This window comes from Solanum dulcamara, chromosome 6 (assembly GCF_947179165.1).
Source record: "Solanum dulcamara chromosome 6, daSolDulc1.2, whole genome shotgun sequence".
Lineage (NCBI taxonomy): Eukaryota > Viridiplantae > Streptophyta > Magnoliopsida > Solanales > Solanaceae > Solanum > Solanum dulcamara.
The window spans coordinates 68,238,768-68,261,706 of NC_077242.1; the positions used below are offsets into that span (position 1 = coordinate 68,238,768).

At 37.0% G+C, this 22,939-nt stretch overlaps 1 pseudogene; it reads right to left on the reverse strand.

Annotated features, from left to right (window-relative positions):
• Positions 1–18,746: 18,746 nt before the first annotated feature.
• LOC129892932 (uncharacterized) lies at positions 18,747–21,155 on the reverse strand (annotated as a pseudogene).
• Positions 21,156–22,939: the final 1,784 nt, after the last annotated feature.

Below are 22,939 nucleotides of genomic sequence, written 5' to 3' on the forward strand. Positions count from 1 at the left end.
TGTCTGAATTGGACACTCGTATACACACTTATTATCTATAGTCAATCAGCAATTAAACATGATATAGAATTTATACGGGCAGCACATCGTCTCAAATTGTCACTTATATATATACCAAAATCAACTATCTCGTGGGGAGTCTTAATTGTCAAAAATACGATAACATAATACGTAAGTCGACAAGGCTTCCACTCCGAATGTAAACGTCCAAAAAAAAAAAATTCATACTAGTACACCGGACAACATCTATACATAACTCACTCATGTGTCTACAGACCTCTAAAAGGATTAACAATAGCATATAACGAGATAGGGCCCCGCCGTACCCCTAAATACATAAATATATACATTATAAGGATTAGTACCAAAAGTTTAGGCTCCGAGACAATGAAGCACTTCAAACCCGTTGAGTAGAATCCTAAGCTGACGGCTCTCCAAAATGAGTATATATACCTGCGGGCATAAAACGCAACCCCCCGAAGAAAGGGGGTCAGTACGACATATGTACTGAGTATATAAGCATAAAATACAATAAGAAACATCATAGCTAAAGTAAAGATTTCCCGAGACAAGTATGATACTCAAGAAGTCACTGTACCTGTACCTTATGAAATAAAGTCAAGCATGCTTATATCATATATCATATCCGGCCTTTTAGGGACTCGGTGAATCTGTCGTATACATACATATCATATTCAGCCCATCATGGCCTCATGTCATATCATCATATATATATATACCGTACCCGGCCCTCTAGTGAGGAACTCGGTGAATTATGCAGTGAAACTGTGCACGAATACATACCCGGCCCGGGACTCGGTGAAAGATACATTAAGGCATGCACGAGTAGAGTAGTGAATAACCATATGCATTTAAATCATCATTTGAGAATCAATAGAATAATTCAAATGAACAATCATTTGAAAATCAAGACAATATTCATTTCAAGTAACCTCCGATTGACATTATAAATTATTCCAAATATGAATTATACAAAAGTATGATTTATACTAAAATACGACTTATACCAACTTGGATGGCTGGAATCATACATATGAGTCAATACATAACGATATAAATTCTGAAAATTAAGAACATTCGTCATCCTAGTATATCTAAGAATAAGAGCTTCGTTGGAATTTTATACATTCGTCGTCCATTTATTTCATAAGATCATGCCAAAAGAAAGAAAGGTTAGCTTTACATACCTTTAGCGTTTATACGAATATGTTGCCCAATATTTTCTCAACCTATATTAAAACGTTAAGCACTATGGTTAAGCTATGGACATGAATAAAACGTATTCTACCATTACTAGGTTATTTCTAAAAAAATTTGGACAACACCTCCCCTATACCGCTCACTTTTTCCACTTTCAAATCAGCCATATAATCATCAAGTAATATCAACAATCCAAAATATTGACATAAACAAAATTTATTATTGACAATAAGCCTAGAATGTTGCCATCCGAATTATGTTACCCAAAACAGTAAGTTCGGAAAACCGAGTACCTCAAGTTGTGTCCATATTTTGAAATTGAAAACGGTAAAACTGGACTTAATGACCTTCATGAAACTTTTATATCTATGTCTTAAGTTTTCAACCCAAAAGAAATCAATTCAAAACTCATTTTTTACAAAAGGATATCATCAAAACACTGACAGCTATACATGAGAGATGTTTTTCAATCCAGAATCTGGACAGAATTTGTCTCATGATTCATCCCCTTTTTTTGACATACAAACAGTAGATATAGACTACAACATAAACATAAGAGTTGTAGGTACGTGTATTATATTTCCAAAACATATTTAATATCTAAAATCAAAGATCTACACAGTGAGATATTCCAGAATTACTACCAGCTACACAATCCCCAAAACGGATTTGAACACTCACAATCTTCATACACCTTTTCCCTCCAAATTCAAGAACAACAACTCATCAAAAACATCAAAATAATATCAACCATTATTATACATCATTAATAAGCTAATTCCATCAATTTAAGCTACCTAAAACAACCCTTTGACCTATAAATCTCAACAAATCATCAAACTAGTTTATAACGCTATTTTCTCCGCTCTAATCCGTTAAAACTCTAACTAAACTTATTAACAATGAAAAAGGGACTTTAATATTACCTCAAGTGTGCAGCAAACAAATTAAATCTTCTACTTATTGGTTGATATCTAGCTCAAATTAAAGCCAACGCGACGTACAACAATTTTCTCTTCATGAGCTTCGGATTTCGAAACTCAAATTTTGGTCGGATTGGGATTTTCTCTCAAGAACTTCCTCTCTCTCTCTCTCTGGAAATTTATGAATATTTTATTATTTGAGGATGAAGATAGAAACTTAAACAAATCCCTTAAGGATGTGGTTATTGGGCCTGACCCGAGTTAGAATCGGGTTGGGCCGAATCTACTATCCAGCTTGACCTCTCTGTCTTAAAACATGCATATCTCCTTATTCCGATGTCACCTACAGACCCACAACCTATGGTTGGAAAGATATTTCAATTTTCTACAACTTTCATTTTGAGGGTTTTCCCAAATTACCAAATTATAAAGGGGTTATGTCCTCCCGAAGTTAGCTTACCCGAAATGTGACTTTAAGAAAAAAAACTATTTGATGGCTTGTATTTTGATTTGGCTCAAGGGTACTTCTTGAGATGTCTTTTACTTCACATAAATTATCCATATAACTAATCATTTACAACAAATCAAGTCATTTTAAAAATCAAAATTAAAAGTCTTTGAATATATATTCGTTAGCTCACGAATAGTCCAAGAAGCAAAAATACGGAATATAACATTTTGGTATAAGTATGTAAAGCCTATCTGTTCTTTCTTTTGGGCATGTCTTAGATCTAAGTGACAAGTGATATGTGTATGAAGCTTGGAGTAAATTTATTCATGAGCTCTGAACATGATTCATGATTCATAATTCGTGTTCACTATTGAATGTTAAGACTCTTAAAGTAGTTAAGCTTCCATTCCTCAAGTTTTCTATATGCTGAGAGCTAGTGTATGTAAAGTTATTCTGCCTCTCTGATGGCATGACTGATATGTAAGTATTGTGTATATGAAGTTTGAAGTTATTCCACTCTTAAAACTCTGAGGGTGAGTTAAGACTCTTGTTCACTTCCTACTGATTAGAACCTCTGTAACAAGTTGAGTCATTACTTTTTCAAAGTCTTCCATGTGATAGGAAATGGTACATGTAAAGCTTGTCTTTTCCTACTTCTAGAAAGATTGGACGATAGGTACTATAGAACATGGATTTGGAGATAGCTCCATTTATAGATTCTGGACGTAACTCATAACTTGTACCCACTTTTGAATGATAAGGGACTTGAAGTAGTTGAACTACGACCCTTGAGCCTCCTATAGGTTGAATAGTGTTGGGATGTGTAAGCTCCTATACCTAGGGGCTCTTAAACATGCTTTATGATGATATATGTGGGATGTTTGATATTTTAGAGAGTTTTACGTACACGTATATGCATTATAATATATATGGATCAGGACGAATGTACCTCGACACATTTTGCTATGTAAGGATCGGGTCGTACGTTCCACGACAGATTATGCATTATATGGATCGGGCCGTCGTACCTCGGCATCATCATATAATATACGGATCGGGCCGTCGTACCTCGGCATTATTATGCATTATACGGATCGGGCCGTCATACCTCGGCATTATTATGCATTATACGGATCGAGCCGTCGTTCCTCGGCATTATTATACGATACATGGAACGGGACGTCGTTCCTCGGCATATACTTTCTATATACATGGATCGGGCCATCGTTCCTCGGCATATACTTTCTATATACATGGATCGGGCCGTCGTTCCTTGGCATATACTTTCTATATATAGGGATCGGGCTGTACGTCCCACAGCGTTAATGGCATATATATACCTATCAAGATAGATGATGTGTTTGTAATACCGAGTCCCCGAGCGGGCCGGATACGATACGTGATAGTGGTATACATGACTTTATTTGGTGAGGTGCATGTACAGTACCCTATTAAATATTATACTTGGTTTCCTGCATCCTTGTTTCAGTTGTCATCTTAATTATGTTATGCTTATATACTCAGTACATATATCGTACTAACCCCCCTTTCTTCGGGGGGATGCGTTTCTGCCCGCAGGTACAAATGTTCATTTTGGAGATCCATCATCTTAGGAGTTCCTCTCAGCTATGCTGGAAGTGCTCCACTGTTCTGGAGCCTAGGTTTTGATACTGGTCATTTGATGTACATATTTATTTATTTAGGGGTATGGCAGGGGCCCTGTCCCGCCATATGATACAGTTATTACTCTTAGAGGTCTGTAGACATGTGTGTATGGGTTATTTGTAAATTTGTTTCAGTTGCGCTCATCCAACGTATTGCAAATGTTTTCGTGGTATGGCAGCCTCGTCGGCTCGCATGCCCTTTCCTATCATGATACAGGTGAATGAGGCTACAGGTTTATGAAAAAAAGTTTTTGACCCATTGGGGTTTGTGTATGGTATCACATCACACACGGTTCAACTTAAGGGTAACTGATAGATACGCATAAGGGGGTCCAGGTCGTACCCCAGTCGCGGCCCACGGGGTTGGGTTGTGACAAATGTGTTGAGGTCTTAATGGTTTTTTAATTGGGCAAGTTTTTGAGTTTTAAGGAGTTAAGCTGTTAAAATTGGTGTTCGGTATCAATCAGAGCTACGAGTTTCGGAATAGGATTTCGTCAGTTTCATCATCTCCGGAATGTGGAAATTAGGCTAGGAGAGTTGTTAAAATCAGATTTGGGGCAGATATGTGAATTTGAGGTCCCAAGTTGGAAAGTTTAATTTTAAATGACCTAAGTTTGATTTTGATCAACAAATCGAGTTCGGAGACTCGAATTGAATTTCTGATGATTCCAATGGTTTTGGGGGTTATTCTAACGCTATAAATGACTTTGTTGTAATTTTAAGAGGTTCCGAGGATATTTTGGATATTTCAAGAGCCGAAACTAGTTTAGTTGCAACTTATCAAATTTCGGGTCAAGGAGACGTCGAATTCGAATTCCAATGGTTCAATAGAGTCCAGAACATTGAATTTAGTAGTAGTGCATATAAGGTTTGTGTGTACGGAATTTTGAACGAATTCTGAGAATTCGATCGCAGAATTTGAGTTTGGGATTTTGCTGGTTTCTGGTGCAGTCACATTTGTCCATCGTGGTCGCGGCCTAAGGCCATGCGATCGGGATGAGTCAGGATTGTGGTCTTCGCGATCGTGAGGGGTGGTTCGCGATTGCGATCGCGATGCACAATTCCACCTGAACAATGTTCAACTTCGGGAAAACTCTATTTTCATCATTTTTTAGTTTTTTGAGCTTCCTAGGGCGATTTTGGAGAGAGTTCTTCGAGTAATTTTGTGGGGTAAGTAATATTTCACTAAAATCTTTCAAATTCCATCATTTATGTCATGATTTCCACTCCTAATCTTTAGTTTCAAACTCCAAATTTCTTGTTTTATTCCCTAAACCGAACCTAAGGAGTATGGCGATTTCTAACTCGTTTTGAACTCTATTATCATGACCCAAGCCTAGGGCCTAGACGTGACATGGCGAATGAGGAACCCGAAAGTACCTCAAACAAGCCTCTTAGCATTCTTTTAGCCTTTCATAGGTAATGATGATAAATAAACAAGCGGAAATCATTCTTACATATGTCCAACAATACCTCTAACTATTAGATTTAACGGGGCTAAGACAAGTCCCTAGCTCACCCTCAATCATAATAGAAGAAATTCCATAGTAAAATATCTTAACATATCATAAACTAGAAAGATAAAGGAGTATTGTTCCCGGAACATGGGAACTCACCAAAAGTAGTCTTCAATGGAATATCAACTAGCCACGTGGAGGAGAATGAGGAGGAGCACTGATCTCTACATGGTGATATTATGTAGGCAAAAGAGTATGCGTTAGTACTTTGAATGTACTAAGTATGTAAGCATGCGTGAACATTGAGAAAACATTAAAACATTTATGTAATATGGAACATAATTTAATGTATGCATAATAAATCATATAGATATCCTTTAAAACATTCATTTTGTGGGAAATTAACCATAACCGATATTTAAGACCATGCGAGCTATTACATGGAATCCAACATAACCCCCTACGTTGGCCGGGGAGACTACTTGTCAGGTAGAACTCCGTCAACTTCATTCATTTCTTTAACTTTAACTTTAAGGGCTATTTATGGATCCATTAGCCTAAACCTACAAGGGCTCCTATGTTGGCATATAGTTAATGAGACAAGGGGTTGCTACTAGGATTCCCTTACCGAATCCCACCTCAATGCCTCATTCGGTGCTAAGTCAATCCCACGGAATAGTTTAATACTTCAAAATATTCATAGCATATAACTTGAGAATTCAAACATCATATTCGGTAGAATAGCTCATTAAAACATTTGATAATTCAAATATGCAAGAATTGTCCTTATTGTATAAAGAATCCATCATTCATATCATTTCATCATTCTTTCATTTCATAAGACTCCCTTTTTGATCATAGATATTGCTTTCATAAACATTTATTTGGAGTCAAAGCTTTCAAGTCAAACTTTATTAAAAACATAGTAAAACTAGGTGGGTTCAAAACACTTCAACTTGCAAATATGTATGTAAATAAATATACATAAATACTTTGAAATCCATTAATTAAAAATCATGCTTTTAAACAACCCACCATGAATTTCAAGAACCTTTAAATAGATAAATAGAGGAATTACTTGTAAACCATCAATTCATACATATATAATTATGTTGCATCAAAATAGACCAATAATCATTAGTTTAACCATGATTCATACTATTAAGTAAAAATAAGAATTATCATAAGAAAATATTACTTGAAATCAAGAGACTTAATTGAAAGAGTTTTTGGACTACATGGGTGGAAGAACCCATGGATAAACACCCACATAACTTAGAGTAAAGCTTAAAGAAAATAAACATAATTTATCATATAATCAAAATAATTTAGACATGAGAGTGGAAGGAATACTCTCATTGAAGCCTTACATACCTGGAAACCGAAGCTTTAGTTGGTACCGGAAGACTTAAGGACCACTCTTGAGTCCTAGCTTCTCTCCTTGCCGGAACGTTTTGTGTACTATCCGGAATATATGAATTACCGGAATAGTATTTCTTCACTACTAAGAACTAAAACTATATTTGAGAATGTGTAAAGAAGTGTATAGAGAGAAGATTTGCTTGAGAAAGCTTGATGAATAAAATGAGGAAATAAGGTGGGTATTTATAGGTGGGAAAGAGGACCTAACAATAAATAAAATAATTATAAATAAAAATCTGAAAATTTAGTGGAATATATTGATGTCATGGATGATGTTAAATGGAGGACAATTTATGTCATGAGTGATGTCAAATGTATCTAGATCTTTCTATGGTAGGTGAAATGAGTTATCTTTGACAGAATACTCTTTTTGGGAGCTACGTTTGAATAAGATAAATTCCTTATTAGGATTTAGTGTCTTCATAAGAATTATAGATATGGAAGTCTAGTTTCATATCATTTAAGAATCAACCAATTTGGATAAACCTACAGTGAGATATGATTTTTCTTCTATAAATACTCATTTCCATCACAGCATCCTACCTTACAAAGATTAATTTATTTGACCTACTTAACCTCCGAATCTTAAAATATGGTCTTCATAAAAGTTTTAGGTAATGATCTTGTGGTTACTCAGAAATTTGAATCACTCAATTTGGATATTCCTATAAAAAGTTATGACCAAAATAAAGAGGCTGTATTATGTTTAGGCAAAAATTGAAACATCGTATACAACGTTTTTAGGGGATGTTACATCTATATTTATGGGATTTTCAACCATGAGTCCCTTGTTACTAGTAGTAGGGATGTTCACGGTTTGGGTAAAAATCGATTCAAACCAAAAAACCAAACCAAATCGATCAAATAAATTGATTTTTTATTTGAGTTGGTTTGGTTTGGTTTGGTTTTACTTTTTAAAAAATTGATAATATTTGGTTTGGTTTTGATTTTGTTCAAAAAAACTGAATCGAACTGATAAATTATATATATATGTATATATTTATAATTATATATACATAATATATTATTTTTATGAACACTTTTTTATGCAAAAAATATTGTACACTAATTTAAAATAGTAAGGTATGATATGTCTTTTATTTGTACAATTATATCATTAGTTTATGCATTATTAAGTAATTTTATGTTGTTTAGTACATTAGATTAGCTAACAATATAAGCAGGAACTTAAGCATAATTACAGTTCTGATATAAGAATTATAAGATCCAAAATGCGACGAAGACAATTTATTTTTTTTGAATAAATTATTATCTTTTTTTTTGAATGAATCATTTTTTTAATTCTTGTATATGATTAATAACCGAATAACCAAACCGAATCAAACTAAACCGAAATCGATAACAACTATACCGATGAATGTATATTTTAACTGGTTTGGTTTGGTTTTAATAATTTTAAAACTGATTAAATTGGTTTGATTTTGATTTTGACCAATAACTGACTCAAACCGACCCGTGAACACCTCTAACTAGTAGAACGTGATTTTGCAATAAAATTCTTAATTTGACCCCTTTTCGAAAGTGATCAATTTTTGGACTATTTTACCCTCTGATTTCAAAACCTATCTCATTGGACTCCTTGTGACGTGTATGTTGCATTTTTGATAGTGGGTTGTCATTCCGGATATTGAATTCGAGAGTTGATCATTCGGTGGAGGTGTTCGAGTGCGATTTCGACTATCGAGGTATGTTTGACTATTCTTCTTGGGGTTCAGTTGAGGTGATTAGTCAAATTTTATGCGGTAGACTTTAGGATGGGGTTGTAGTATAGTTTGAGACTGTAATTTATATTGTGATGCCCGTGTGGGGGCTTATATGTGTTGTGTAGCTTGTGGAGGGGCCTTATTTAATTTTATCTGTATTGGGACAGTGTAATCTATGACTTAACTGAGCTAGAAATGTAAAAAAGTTATTTGACTTGTAATGTCAGCCTGAGGGGTTGAGTTGAGGGTTTTGAGCATACCTGAGTATTGAAATTTTATCGAAAAAGAATGAACACTTTATTTGAGGTATGTCCTTTCCAGTACTATCTATTGAGGGTGAATATCATGTTTAGGTTAATTTTTGAGAATTTTGAACCTTGTATTACATGTTGAGTTGAATATTGCCTCCATGCCTTACGTGTTGTGAATGCATTCATGCTCATTCATATTATCATTGATCATTCGGAAGTTGAGAACTATGAAAATTTTTTTTGAGAAAGAAAATGTGATATCTTTTGTATCCTTGACCACGAGATAGGTGGCAAGCGAATGAGACATATGTATCATGGGTCCTTGTCCACGAGCTGGGTGGTGAGATAGTTGATACATTGAGATTCTGACGAGGTATATGGTCTGCGAGACCCCCATGGGTCTTTGGCAAGTGTATACGACAGGTTGTGCGACAGCCTTGATCCCACCGTACCATCATATCATTGCATCATCATAATGCATTGCATTGCATTGCATTGATACCCGTGATACTTGTTCTATCTGTTTAACTGTGATATTGAACTGAATTTATGTGTTTACTTTAATCGAGTCGTTCTATATAAATTGGCGGCAGCGTAGTCGGAGTGAGACTTTTCTGCGTGTAGGTGGAAGCGTTTCTTAATTTATTTAATAGTTTTGCTTAATTTCTTATACTCGGTCGGTTAAACCTACTGAGTACATGTAGATTGTACTCACCCCTACTTCTGTGTCCCTTTTGATGCAAATCCTAGTCAGGATATCCCGCGTGGCAGCTGATCTCCTTCTCTTGCGAATATTTACTATTCAGATTAGTGGTGAGGTCTTGGGATTCGGACCGCCATTAGTTCTAGCTTTTATTTTCAGTCTTTACTATTATTCGAAAACTTATCATGTATATCAGATTCGACCATTGTATTAGATGTTCTTTACACTTATGACACCTGATTTTGGAATATTTTATTTGTGTCTAGCCTTTGTTTATTTTGTGGCCTGACTTCCCCTTTTGGAAGTTTCGCATGAGTTTTACTTTTAGGCTTACACATCATGTTGAGTGTTGGGATGTGTGTCATCATGACCTCGATTTTTGGGCCATGACAAGTCTTATACATATGACTTGTATTATCAATTTAAAAATACATGACATTCTTCTATTTTAATTGATAAAACTTGATTTTAAGAAAAAAATAGATTTGGTTTTTTTATTGGTTAAAGAGAATTTAAAAGAAAAAAAAGAAAATGGTTCTTTAGAAATAATATTTTATTAGAAAAAAGTATTTAAAAAATAAATATTATGTTTTAGAAAAAGGACATTTTGGCCCCCAAAAGTAATAATAGCGATATTTTTTAATCAAACTACTAACGTCAAGGCAATTATGGATTAAACTATTAACGATTGAGTATTTTTGAACCAAAATTTCAATTAAGGACATTTTTTTTTCAATTTCTCATAACTTATAAGTATTTTATTTATTTTTTACTTTTTTCATTTATTTATTTATTTATTTTGAATGTCTATTTTTAAAATTTTCTTTTATCCTAATCTATCTTAATAAAAGTATCGTGCGCTCACGCTAGCAATCCTGAGATTGAAATATGGTGATGAATATGGTTCAAACATACTTATGTGTATTAAGTATTTATCTAATTCCTACATAGTCAGAATAGAATATGCACAAAGAATCATTAGAGATGGACCTTCCTCTACCCATTTATGAGCTCAAATGTAAAACAAAAAGATTGAATTGTATTCTTAGCATCTCAGAATCTTTCAAGTTCACTAGGAAAAAAAATGTTGAATATACAAGGGAATTAGTCACAAAAAAACAACTTATCAATTTTCGATATAGCATTTTTTTCGTTTCAATATATTTTGAATTATTACTTTAACTTTTATAATTATCTTTGAAAATTTAATGTTAATTTTATTTTAATCTAATCTAACTTTGATATATACTCTATTAATACCTTATTTATATTAGGTACTATGTTTAGTCTATAATAATATGCCTCATATCGATAATGTAATATATAATCACCCACATATGTGGTCTATAGTCAATGAGTAAAATCTTATTGAAAAAATTAGAGGAGATGTATTTATGAAAATTTCAAAACACTACATAAATGAATATATCAAACAAAGACGAGCAGTACAAGCACTTCTCTAGCATGAAAAAAGCAGCGAACTTTGTATAGCTGAAAGTAGTCAAATCGATTGACATGTCATTTATATCGTATGCAATATGCAAATATTGTGTCCACGAGTCTTTTCTTTATTGCATGGAGATTTATTTTTCCCTCCCTTTTTGATCTATAAATCAACACCTTATGTCTTATAATCTATAATTCATAAAAATATTAGAACTTGATGTAAATCGGTTAACTCACATCAACACGGATGAGACGAGTGAAGACACCTATACCAGCTAGAAACCACCGTAATAATCACCACCAATCGTTTCTGCATGACCTCCTTATTCTCCTGAACAACTATGAATGATTGTTTCGAAGGGTCAAGGAGTACCAAGCAATGTTTAATATGAATCTCTGACATATCATTCAGTTTTTATGGGCGATACTTAAAATGATACTACACTTGTCATAGACTCAAAACTCGGGTCATGATGGCACCTACTAACTCCAACCAGTAGGTAAGCCAACTCTGTTATGCCCCGTACTTTTGTGCCTCAGAATGCTTTCTTAAGCTTCTTAAAAGTTGCCACATGACCCAGAGTATTTAGACGTTATCAAATAACTCTAAGAAAGGGAGGAGGTGATGCTCCATAATAGGGAAGGTTGGAAATAGATATATAAGGATTTGAAAGGAATTGGAGGCCAAATAACAAGTCGTGGAACTCGACTCGCTTGCGTAAGCTATCAACTTGGACTCTTAAGTAACTAAGCTACTTGAGTACACGTCGAGCTTAAGTAGCAAGGAACATATAGGCTCTTGAAGTGAGACGAGATTACGAACCCACGGAAGAGGCGGAAGGAGGCATAGCACCTACTTGGAAGCAAATAGGTGATGCACCTACTTGGACTAAGTAGGTGATGCACCTACTTGGACCAAGTAGGTGACTCACCTTCTTGGGGTGGACCCCACACTACCATGTGGCAGCATATGAGTGGCCGCATGGATGAGGTGGCGCCCTAGGGGGCTGCCACGTGTCACCCCTAGGGGCTGCCACGTGCCACTCTCTAAAAGTGGATATATATACTTAGTCTTATGACTAAGTCTTTATTCTTGAGCTGAACTTAGAAAAAGAAAAGAGAAAAAAATGTGAGAGCAAGAGCAAGGCAGCCACGGGTTGCTCCAATTCAAGGTAAGCCCCCAAATTTTACTCTGTGAATTAATTATTTAAGGTATCCTACAGTTAAATAACAGTGTTTAATAGCGTAAACTACTCGTTGAGGAAGAAAGGAAGTGAAGCAAACATCCCCACCAATTTTCAACACCTGCCTTCTTAGACAGCTTCTTTTCTTTGGAGCTAAGGGAGATAAAGATCCAAGAGTTCATTAACCTTCGCCAAGGGAGCATGAGTGTGAGGGAGTATGCCCTCAAATTCACTAAATTGTATAAGTATGCTCCTTTCATGGTCTTCGACACAAGGGTAAGGATGAGAAAATGCATTTTTGACATTTCTAGTTTGGTGTCCAAGGAGTGAAAGACGACTATGTTGGTCAAAGAAATGGACGTCTCCTGACTAATGAAATATTGGGAAGAAATTAAGAAAGATAAGTTGAGGGAGAGGTTAAGCGAGTTTAATAAGGCTAGAGTTGATAGTGGAGAGTTCAATTATCAAAGGTCAGGTTATAATAGTAGTAGAAAGGGACAAGGTGGGCAATGATTTGTTGGACAAGGTTCCACCAATACTCTTCCTCTATGGTTCAACAAGGACAAGGGTGCTAATATGATGGTTCTAAGGGAGAATGTTGTTGCTCAAGCTTTCCCTGCTTGCAATAAGTATGGAAGGACTCAAAAATGGGAATGCTTAACCGGCTCCAATGTATGCTTCAAATGTGGTAAGCTGGGTCACCAAGTTAGATATTGTAGAGGTGGTGGTGGTTGTAGGCCTCAAGGCCAAATTTTTCATGGTCAACAAGCTCAAAGAAGTAGCCAATGCACCAACTGCTTTTATACCTTGCATGGGAGACGGTAGGAGGAGGAAGCACCCAATGTTGTTACCAGTATGTTAAAGGTCTTTGCTTTTGATGTGTATGCGTTAGCTTCCGAAGCCAATTTTCAGCAAGTTTTGGAAGCCGTTCGCTAAGGTATGGTGTGGTTCTCTTCTCCCACATTTTGGGTAAGGGTTTGGACATTTTATAAAGGTATAAATATGTATTGAAAATATGAAAATATACATTTTACGACCAAAGAATGTTCCAGGTCATGTAGGGGCTGATTTGACGCTATTCTAACGGGTTAAAGTTTGGCTAGAGTCATTGTTATTATGGTGTTGTGTTGGGCGTTATTTTTTAATGTCGCAGGGCTGGAAAATGGTTAAAAATGACTTCATAGGTGCTGGTTGCATCCATGTAACCCTCAATTTTGGTGTGGTTAAGATTTTACAAAATAAAGACTAAAAACCCTATTTTGGTATCATAATTTTGGGCGAGTCATTGGGAACTTGTATTGCGTCGTATTGTCGTAATTCAAGGTCGTATAGCTACTGGTTGTTATTGTTAATGTGGATGCTAAGGTTTGGGGGGTTAAAATGGAAGTTTGGATAGGGAAAAGTATAGGAGAGATGTTGCCTGATTTTTGCTAACTTCGGAACTAGTAATGAACTAGTCGAAGGAAATGGATAAGGAATTGGTTCCTATAGGTAATTGGTGGTAGAATTCCCAGCTGAAAGTCGAAAGTCACTAACCTTAGAATTACTTTCATGTTAAATAGGTTAAAGGAGTAGCGAAGCGAGACTGGATGCGATTAACCCATAACAGGTATGTAAAGCCATCTTTCCTTTCTTTTGGCATGTCTTCAAGTTAAGTAATGAATGATATGAGCTTGAGGGTAAATCTACTCATAAATGTCAAGCGTAATCCACGGTCCTTACTTACTTCTTAATGAAAGCGCTTTAACAGTAATTGCACTAGGGCTTCTCAAGCCTTCCATACGTTAGGAAGTGATGCATATGTAAAGCTTAACTCTTCTTCTCTCTTGGCATGTCTTAGCTATATGTGATTGGTGTATGAACTGTGGGGACAATTCCATTCTTAGAACCCCGAGCATGATTTGTACATCTTATTCACTTCGTGATATTAGAACTCCTGTGATAGTTGAGTTATTATCTTGTAAGTCTTTTATGTGATGAAAAGTATTATACGTGAAGCCTATCCTTCCCTTCTCTTGAAATGGCTTAATGTAAGTGAAACGATATGTGATATGAGTTAGAGATAGTTCCATTTATAGATTCTGGATGTGATTCATGACTTATACTCACTTTTGAATGATAAGGGCCTTGAAGTAGCTGAACTACGACCCTTGTGCCTTCTATAGGCTAAATAATGAAACTATAAACAACATAATACTATGCATCAGAACCCGATTGGGTGATAACATTTTCATAAACCTGTAGCCTCTTTCATTTGTATCACATCATAAAAGGGCACGCAAGCCGATAAGGCTGCCATAACATAATAATATGTACCATGTACCATATAGACCCAGCTGAACCAAAATGACATACACAACCCACATATACATATCTGCAGACCTCTAAAAATATTAATGACCATATATGGCGGGACAGGGCCCCCGTCGTACCCCTGGATAAACAAAAATAATTATATACATCAGCGGCCGGTGCCAAAACTAGGCTCTGATACAATGGAGCCTCTTCCAGTTGAGCTGAACGGAATCCTAAGCTGACGGACTCCCAAAACCTGTATTTGTACCTACAGGCATAAAACGCAGCCTCCCAAAAAAGGGGATCAGTACGACATATGTACTGAGTATGTAAAACATAACATAATACAACTGGAAGCATATCTAAAATAGAGAAGCAGGGGATAAAATATCAAATCAGAAACCTGTACCTGTATCCTGTGAATCATAAAAGCATGCATGCTCAAATTATACAATATAGTCGGCCCTATCAGGGATCCGGTGAATATATCTGTAGGATCATCATAGGCCCGGCGCCATCATCACCTTATTACAACATATCATCATATATATACATATGTACCAGGCCCTCTAATGAGGGACTCGATGAGTTTTTCATGTCATTACATTATCATGTCCTCATACCCTGCTCGGGACTCGGTGATAAAAGTATTACAGTATGCACGAGTAGAGTAGTGTGTAACCATATACAATTTAAAACATTATCACAGAGTCGATTGTATAAGAAAATTAAGCTATCGTCTGAGAACCCGAGTAGTAGTGTAGTCCTCTCAAGTGCCCTCTAAATGCCATTAGGGGCTATATCACTTAGAATCTCGGGGACCCTAGACATGTATTAAAGTAAGGCCAAATCACTTATGGAACCAGAAACACTTATTGTCATATAGTCGTTAAGACTTGGAGCCTGTACATCTGTTACCTTTTAAATCTGTAGACGTTTCAAAGAAAATAGTTCAACTACTATAAGAGTTTGATATCCAGAAGTAAACAGGATATGCTTAAGAATGGAATCACCCCGTAGCTCGTATCATATTTAACTTACAACTAAGACATGCCAAAAGAAGAAAGAGAATAAGCTCTATATAATTTATACCTCCCTTCATGTGGTCATCATATAAATATTTCATACCCGGACCATCATGGGGATCGGTGAACATCCATGACATCATAACCTCATTTTTATGCCAAATACATCTCAGGGGAAAGGAAAGGTAGCTTCCCATCCACTACTCTTTAACACGTAGAAGCCTTGAGAGGCAATACTCAGTTCTTGCAAGGGTTCCAATATCAAGCAGTGGATAGGGATTATGAGGTGTACTTGGAGTTCTGGGAATGGGAATATCCCCCATATTTCACACGCAATTCACTTAAGGCTAAGACATGCCAAAAGGAAAGAGCGATAACTTTATATACTTATGCCAAAAACATGCCAAGAGAAAGCTTCACATACCTCTTACGGGCTACTCTTTATCACGTTCGCCTCGTCGTCCTTTGAACCTATTCAACACGGAAGCAATATGAATATCAAAAACCCTTGACTTTTCAGCATCATAAGTTGCACCCAAGTATTTATAGAACTCATTTTCTCACTCGTTTTCTCGATTAGTTCTTTAGTTAGTTAAGGCGTTACCAGAAATCGGGCAGCAGCTCCTCTATAACATGCCCTATACGAACTCTCAATTACATCCCTAATCACTACATCCAACCAACAACAATAACCTACAGCTCATATACACATAAAACATGGAAACATTACACAACACAAGCTCCAAATAACTTGCTTAAAATTACAATACCAAAATAGGGTCTTTAATCTTTATTTCGTAAAACCTTTAACTATACAAAATGGAGGGTCATGTGGATTCTACCAGCAGCACCCACTCCCTATTTAGATCATGTTCCAGCCCTGCAACACACTACCACACCGCCTGCAGCCGCACACCACAAGCGCAACACCTTACTAGACTACAATTTAACTATAACGTCTCCAATTTAGATTGTTTCCAATGTCAAGCATCTTTATGAGATTTTCATATTTCTAGAAACACACAAGACATGTAATACACTTCATAATAACACCATAACCTCCAATTTGAAAGGAAAACCCTTACTTACCCAAAATTGGCCAAAGCTTGCCAAAACACGCCTCGCAAGTTCTTTGACGTGCTAAAACTTTAGCGGACTATTTGTATCCTTTTGGTGATGATCCAAACCATACATTTATACTATCAATACCTTCATATCATCGTGGTATATCCTAGATAATTAATTTATAGAACGAAATTGGAAGACTCACCTTCTAAGGCCAAACCCGTAGCCCTCTCTCTTTGGCTCTCTAGGTTTTTTTCTTCAAGTTTCTAAGTGTAGGGCTGAAGAAATGAATATTTAGTCATCATAATATACATATGTATACCTCCACGTGATCGAGGAATACCTTATATAATTAATTCACAGAGAAAAATTAGAGACTTACCTTCTTTTTCTAGCCAAACCCGTGGCTGCTCTCTTTTCTCTCTACGTTTTTCCTCTCTTTTGTTTGCTGAAGTTTTGGATAAAGAATGAGGGTATTAGTCACATAACATACTTATGTATGTAGGATTAGGAGGTTACATGTGTCAGCCCCTTAGGGTGACATGTGTCTAGCCCTTACTGGGCCAACACATCTATGCAGCCAATTAGGGGCTACCACGTGCCAGTGGGGTCCACCCCCCCCAAGCAGGCAAGTAGGTCAGCTGCTTCCATGTGTCACTCCTTCCTTGCTGCCACGTGTCATTTTATCCTCTTCCTCATGGGTTTCCTATACCTAGGGGCTCTTGAACATACTTTATAGTGATACCTGAGAGATGTTTGATATGTTACAGAATTTTACGTGCACGTATATACATTATGATATATATGGATCGGGCCGAACGTACCTCATCATATTTTACTATATAGGAATCGGGCTGAACGTTCCTCGGTATATTATATTATATATGGATCAGGCCGTATGTTCCTCGGCATCATTATATTAAATATGGATTGGGCCGTACGTTCATCGGCATCATTATACTACATATGGATCGGGCCGAATGCTCATCGACACTAACCTATCATATCTATATGGATCGGGTTGTACATTCCACAGCGTTAATAGTATGTATATGCCTATGATGATAAAAAGATGCATTTGTGACATCGAGTCCCATAATGGGTATAACATATATGATAGTAAGATATGATGATATGGCGATGGTACGATATAAAGGTACACTACTCCTCTCACCCAGTCCCTCACTAAAGGGTCGGGTACAGTCTATAGGCATGCATATAAAACTATAGTGATACATTAGTAGAACCGAGCCCCACAATGGCCCGAGCACGGTATGTGATGATGATGTCAATGATTCCATATTGTAAGATGTAGGTACTGTGGTTTATTAATTGTTATACTTGTCTCTTGCATCCCTATTACAGCTGAAATCTCATTTATGTTATATTATGCTTTATATACTCAGTACATGTATCATACCGACCCTCTTTCTTCGGGGGGCTGCGTTTCATGCCCGCAGGTACAAATGTTCATTTTGAGGGATCCACCGACGTAGGATTTTCACTCAGCTATGTTGTAAATGTTGCACTGTTTCGGAGTCTAACTTTTGACGCTGGTCATTTGATGTATATATTTGTTTATTCAGGGGTACGGAGGGGGCCTTATCCCACCATATGATACAGTTAATACTCTTAGAGGTCTGTAGACATGTGTATATGGGTTGTTTGTAAGTTTGTTCCAATTGCGCTGATACGACGCATTGTAAATATTTTTATGTTATGGAAGCCTTGTCGGCTTGCGTGCCCTTTCATGATATGATACAAATGAAAGAGGCTACATGTACATGAAAAAGCTTTGACCTATTGGGGGTTTTGGTGTGTAATATCACATTATACGTAGTTTAACTTGACTATAGCTAATAGATACGTATATGGGGGTCTAGGTTGGACCCCATTCGTGGCCTACGGGGTTGGGTCATGACAAACTCTTAGCCTGGAACCCAAGAATAACAGACCTTGAAAATACTACAGCCGCCAACTCTAAGTCATGAGTAGGGTAGTTCTTCTCGTGAACCTTCAACTGCCTCGATGCATAAGCTATCACCTTCCCCTTCTGCATCAATTTGCAACCAAGACCAATTTGAGAAGCATCACAATATATAATAAATTTTTCTCCCTCCACATGTAGAGTCAGAATCGGGGCAATAGTCAATAAAGTCTTGAGCTTTTGAAAGCTTACCTCACACTCGTCAGACCACTGGAAAGCCATTTCTTTCTGGGTCAATATAGTTAATGGAGATGCAATAGATGAGAAACCCTCCATGAATCATCGATAATAGCCTGCAAGGCCTATAAAACTCTAAATCTCAGTAACTGAAGCAGATCTGACTACCCAATCTCGAACTACCTCAATTTTCTTAGGATCCTCCATAATACCCTCCTTAGATACTATATGTCCCAAGAACGTCACCGAACTAATCTAGAGCTCACACTTTGAAAACTTTGCATAGAGTTTCTCCTCCTTTGGAATGTCAAGTACAATCCTCAAATAATGCTCATGCTCCTCCCTACTATGGGGGTATATCAATATATCATCTATGAAGACAATAACAAATGAATCCAAGTATGATCTGAATAATTCATTCATCAAGTCCATAAAGGTTGTTGGGCATTAGTTAGCCCAAAAGACATCACTAGAAACTCATAATGGTCATAACGTGTCCGGAAAGTTATCTTAGGGATATCCTCCGCCCTAACCTTCAACTGATGATAACCGGATCTCAAGTCAATCTTGGAGAAAACTAAAGCACCCTGAAGCTGATCAAATAAATTATCAATACGAGGTATCGGATACTTATTTCTAACGGTAACCTTGTTCAACTATCGATTATCAATACACATACGCATAGATCCATCCTTCTTCTTTGTAAATAACATTGGATCACCCCAAGGAGATACACTCGGCCTAATAAACCCCTTGCTCAACAAATCCTGCAACTGCTCCTTGAACTCCTTTAATTCGTCTGGTGACATACGAAAGGGAGGAATGAAAATGGGTTGAGTGCCCGATTCTAAGTCAATACATCAATATCGTGGTCAGGTGGAAGGCCTAGTAAATCAGTCAAAAAGACCTCTAAAAACTCACTCACCGCTGCAATAGACTCGAGCATAGGAGTCTCCATACTAGTATCTTGAATATGTGCAAAATAAGCCAAATATCCTCTCTTCACCAAGCGACGAGCCCTAAGAAATGATATCACCCATTTTGGAGAATGACTAAGAGAACCTCTCCACTCTACCGTAGGGATCCCAGGCATAGCTAATGTAACTGTTTTAGCATGACAATTCAAAATGGCATGATAGGGAGATAACCAATCCATTCCAAGAATAACATCAAAATCTACCATATCTAAGATTTTCAAATCTACGTGAGTATCATATCCCATCAAAGTAACCACACACGATCAATATACCCGATCTACCACTATGTAATCCCCAACAGGAGTAAAAACATGTATAGGCAAATTAAGAGACTCACAAGACATATCCAAACTCAAAGCAAAATATATGGACACATAAGAATACGTAGAGCATGAATCAAATAATATAGTAGTTGATCGATGACAAACCAAAATAATACCTGTGACAACAACATATGAAGCCTCTGGCTTTGGCCTACCCAAAAAAGCATAACAATGGGCACGACCACCCTCATATTGTGAACCTCCACGACCGCCTCCTCACCAGAATAGGAACTACCTCTACTAGAATGAGAACCACCCCTATCTCTCTGTGCACTTCCCCTAGTCGAAGGTTGTACAACCCTAGAAGTCAAATCCTAAGAACCCTGTTGTTTGATCCTGCGGTGATCTCTTACAAAATGTCCCATATCATCATACTCAAAATAACCTCTATGAGGCGAAGGATGATGAGAGGGACCTGAATGGCTAGAATGCCCTCCATGACCAGAAGGTCTAAAAGATGAACCCTGTGAAGTATGTGTCAAACTAGAAGTACTATACCCAATATAATTAGCCTCGGATGCTGGTATAGTGACATGAATGGGTCTGCTAGAATAAGAGTTATAACCTCTCCCTGAATAACCTCGACTCCTGGGTGGAGCATCACCATAATTACCTAAATGACGGGCCCTCTTTCCCTCACGCTGCTCAAATCCCTCACGTCGAATCATCTTTAACTCCTTGGCAACATCTACCACTTTCTGAAATAGAACACCAGAAGCAGCAACTTGAGAAACTCCCATGCGAATCAAAATAATCAACCCCTTGACAAACCTTCTCACTCTCTCAGCCACGATGGGAAGTATCATCGAAGCATGCCTAGCTAAGGTATGGAATTTACCCTCATACTCAACAACTGACATACCCCCTGCTGTAGACCCTCAAACTCAGCCTAGTTGCGCTTTCTCTAGCTATGTAGAACAAACTTATCTAGAAATACCTAAGTAAACTGAGACCATGAGAGTGGAGATGACCTAGCCGACCTACCACTAATATAGTCCCTCCACTACTGCTTGGCCGACCTAGTAATCTGAAACGCTGTGTAGTCAATTCCATGAGACTCCATTAATCCAAGTGCAACCTCTCATGACAGCTTACTATAAATTCATATGTATCCTTATTCAAGTCACCATTATAGATTGGAAGATTCATCATTCTGAAACTTCCAAACATCTTTTGTTCATCGGTGGTCATGGCAAGCCTATTAGCCAATGTGATGTAACCTCTGGCAATACCATACTATCTAAACGGGGAGCTGTAAGAGCAGTTGGATGAGTGCCTGAATTTTGAGAACCTAGAGCAACCATCTGATTTGGATTCTGACCTCCAACACGAGTCTGTGAGCCATCAAAAGTGATAGACAATGTTCCAGCCTGAGCCATCTCCTCTAAGAGTCCTAGCATACTAACCAAGGTATCCTGAAGTACGGGAATAAAAATAAAATTAGGTGAATCCTAACCTGGTCTATACCTCTCAACATGATTCTGCACCTTCTCATAAATCACATCTGCATCTGGAGATACTCTCCCAGCATGGACCTAAGTGGTTGTCGATACTTGGCCTCCCACATGTGCTGCAACATGGCCCCAACCTTGACCTCACCCCCTACCTCTACCTCGTGTACTGACCCCAGAAGCAGGTGTAGGAATAGGATCTTGATCACCACTCACATATGCATGAGTCCTCACCATCTGTGAGAAAATAAGACAACAATATTAGAATTCCAACGGAAATAAGTGTGCACGACAAGGAATAGAAGAATGGAAGTTTCCTAAATATCCTATAGCCTCTCAAAGATAAGTATAGATGTCATTATACCGATCTGCAAGACTCTATAAGACATTGCTCATGTACTCGTGAGACCGATGAACCTAGGGATCTGATACCAAATTGTCACGATCCAAATTCACAAATCGTGATGGCACTTATGTACCCCACTGATAGGTAAGCCAACCCAAACATTCTTATCAATTCAATAAAATAAATAAGGTAAGGAGACATGCGACAAGTGCAATATCCAACACACTAAGTCTGTCATAAGTATGAAATATGGAACAACCAAGCAGCTTTGGTGTCATAAGTATAAAAGCTTCTAAAATAGGATTAAAATATGAAACTAAAATAACTAATATAGACGTAATAAATATCCTTTCTGAATACTAAAATAACATAATAAATGAAATATAGTGGGAGTTGTGAGTCACGGAACAGCCAAGCAGCTCACCACAACTCCAACATAACTCAAGCTCTGACTCACAAAGCTCCATGAGATGCGCTCGTATTTGGAATCAAATCTGCACCACAAAAGAGTGCGACAAGTATAGTATGAGTATGAAATCACGTGTACCCAGTATGTCTCATTGACCGAAAACAAAAAAGTAGTGATCGGAGAATATAAAAAAATCATTCTCAAATTTTGGAATTTTATATTATAAATATCAGTCAAGTCTCACCAAAATAAATATAATCAAATATCACAAAATATTCAAACATCAATTTAACACATAATCATGTAAAATGAAAGATAATGAGATGTATGCACCACCATGAGATGATAAGTCTCAAATACCAAGAAACCTCACAAACGTATATACACAATACTTCTCGAGAATTCTTTGAGAGTTTGTGACCCATGGAGGACTCCCGA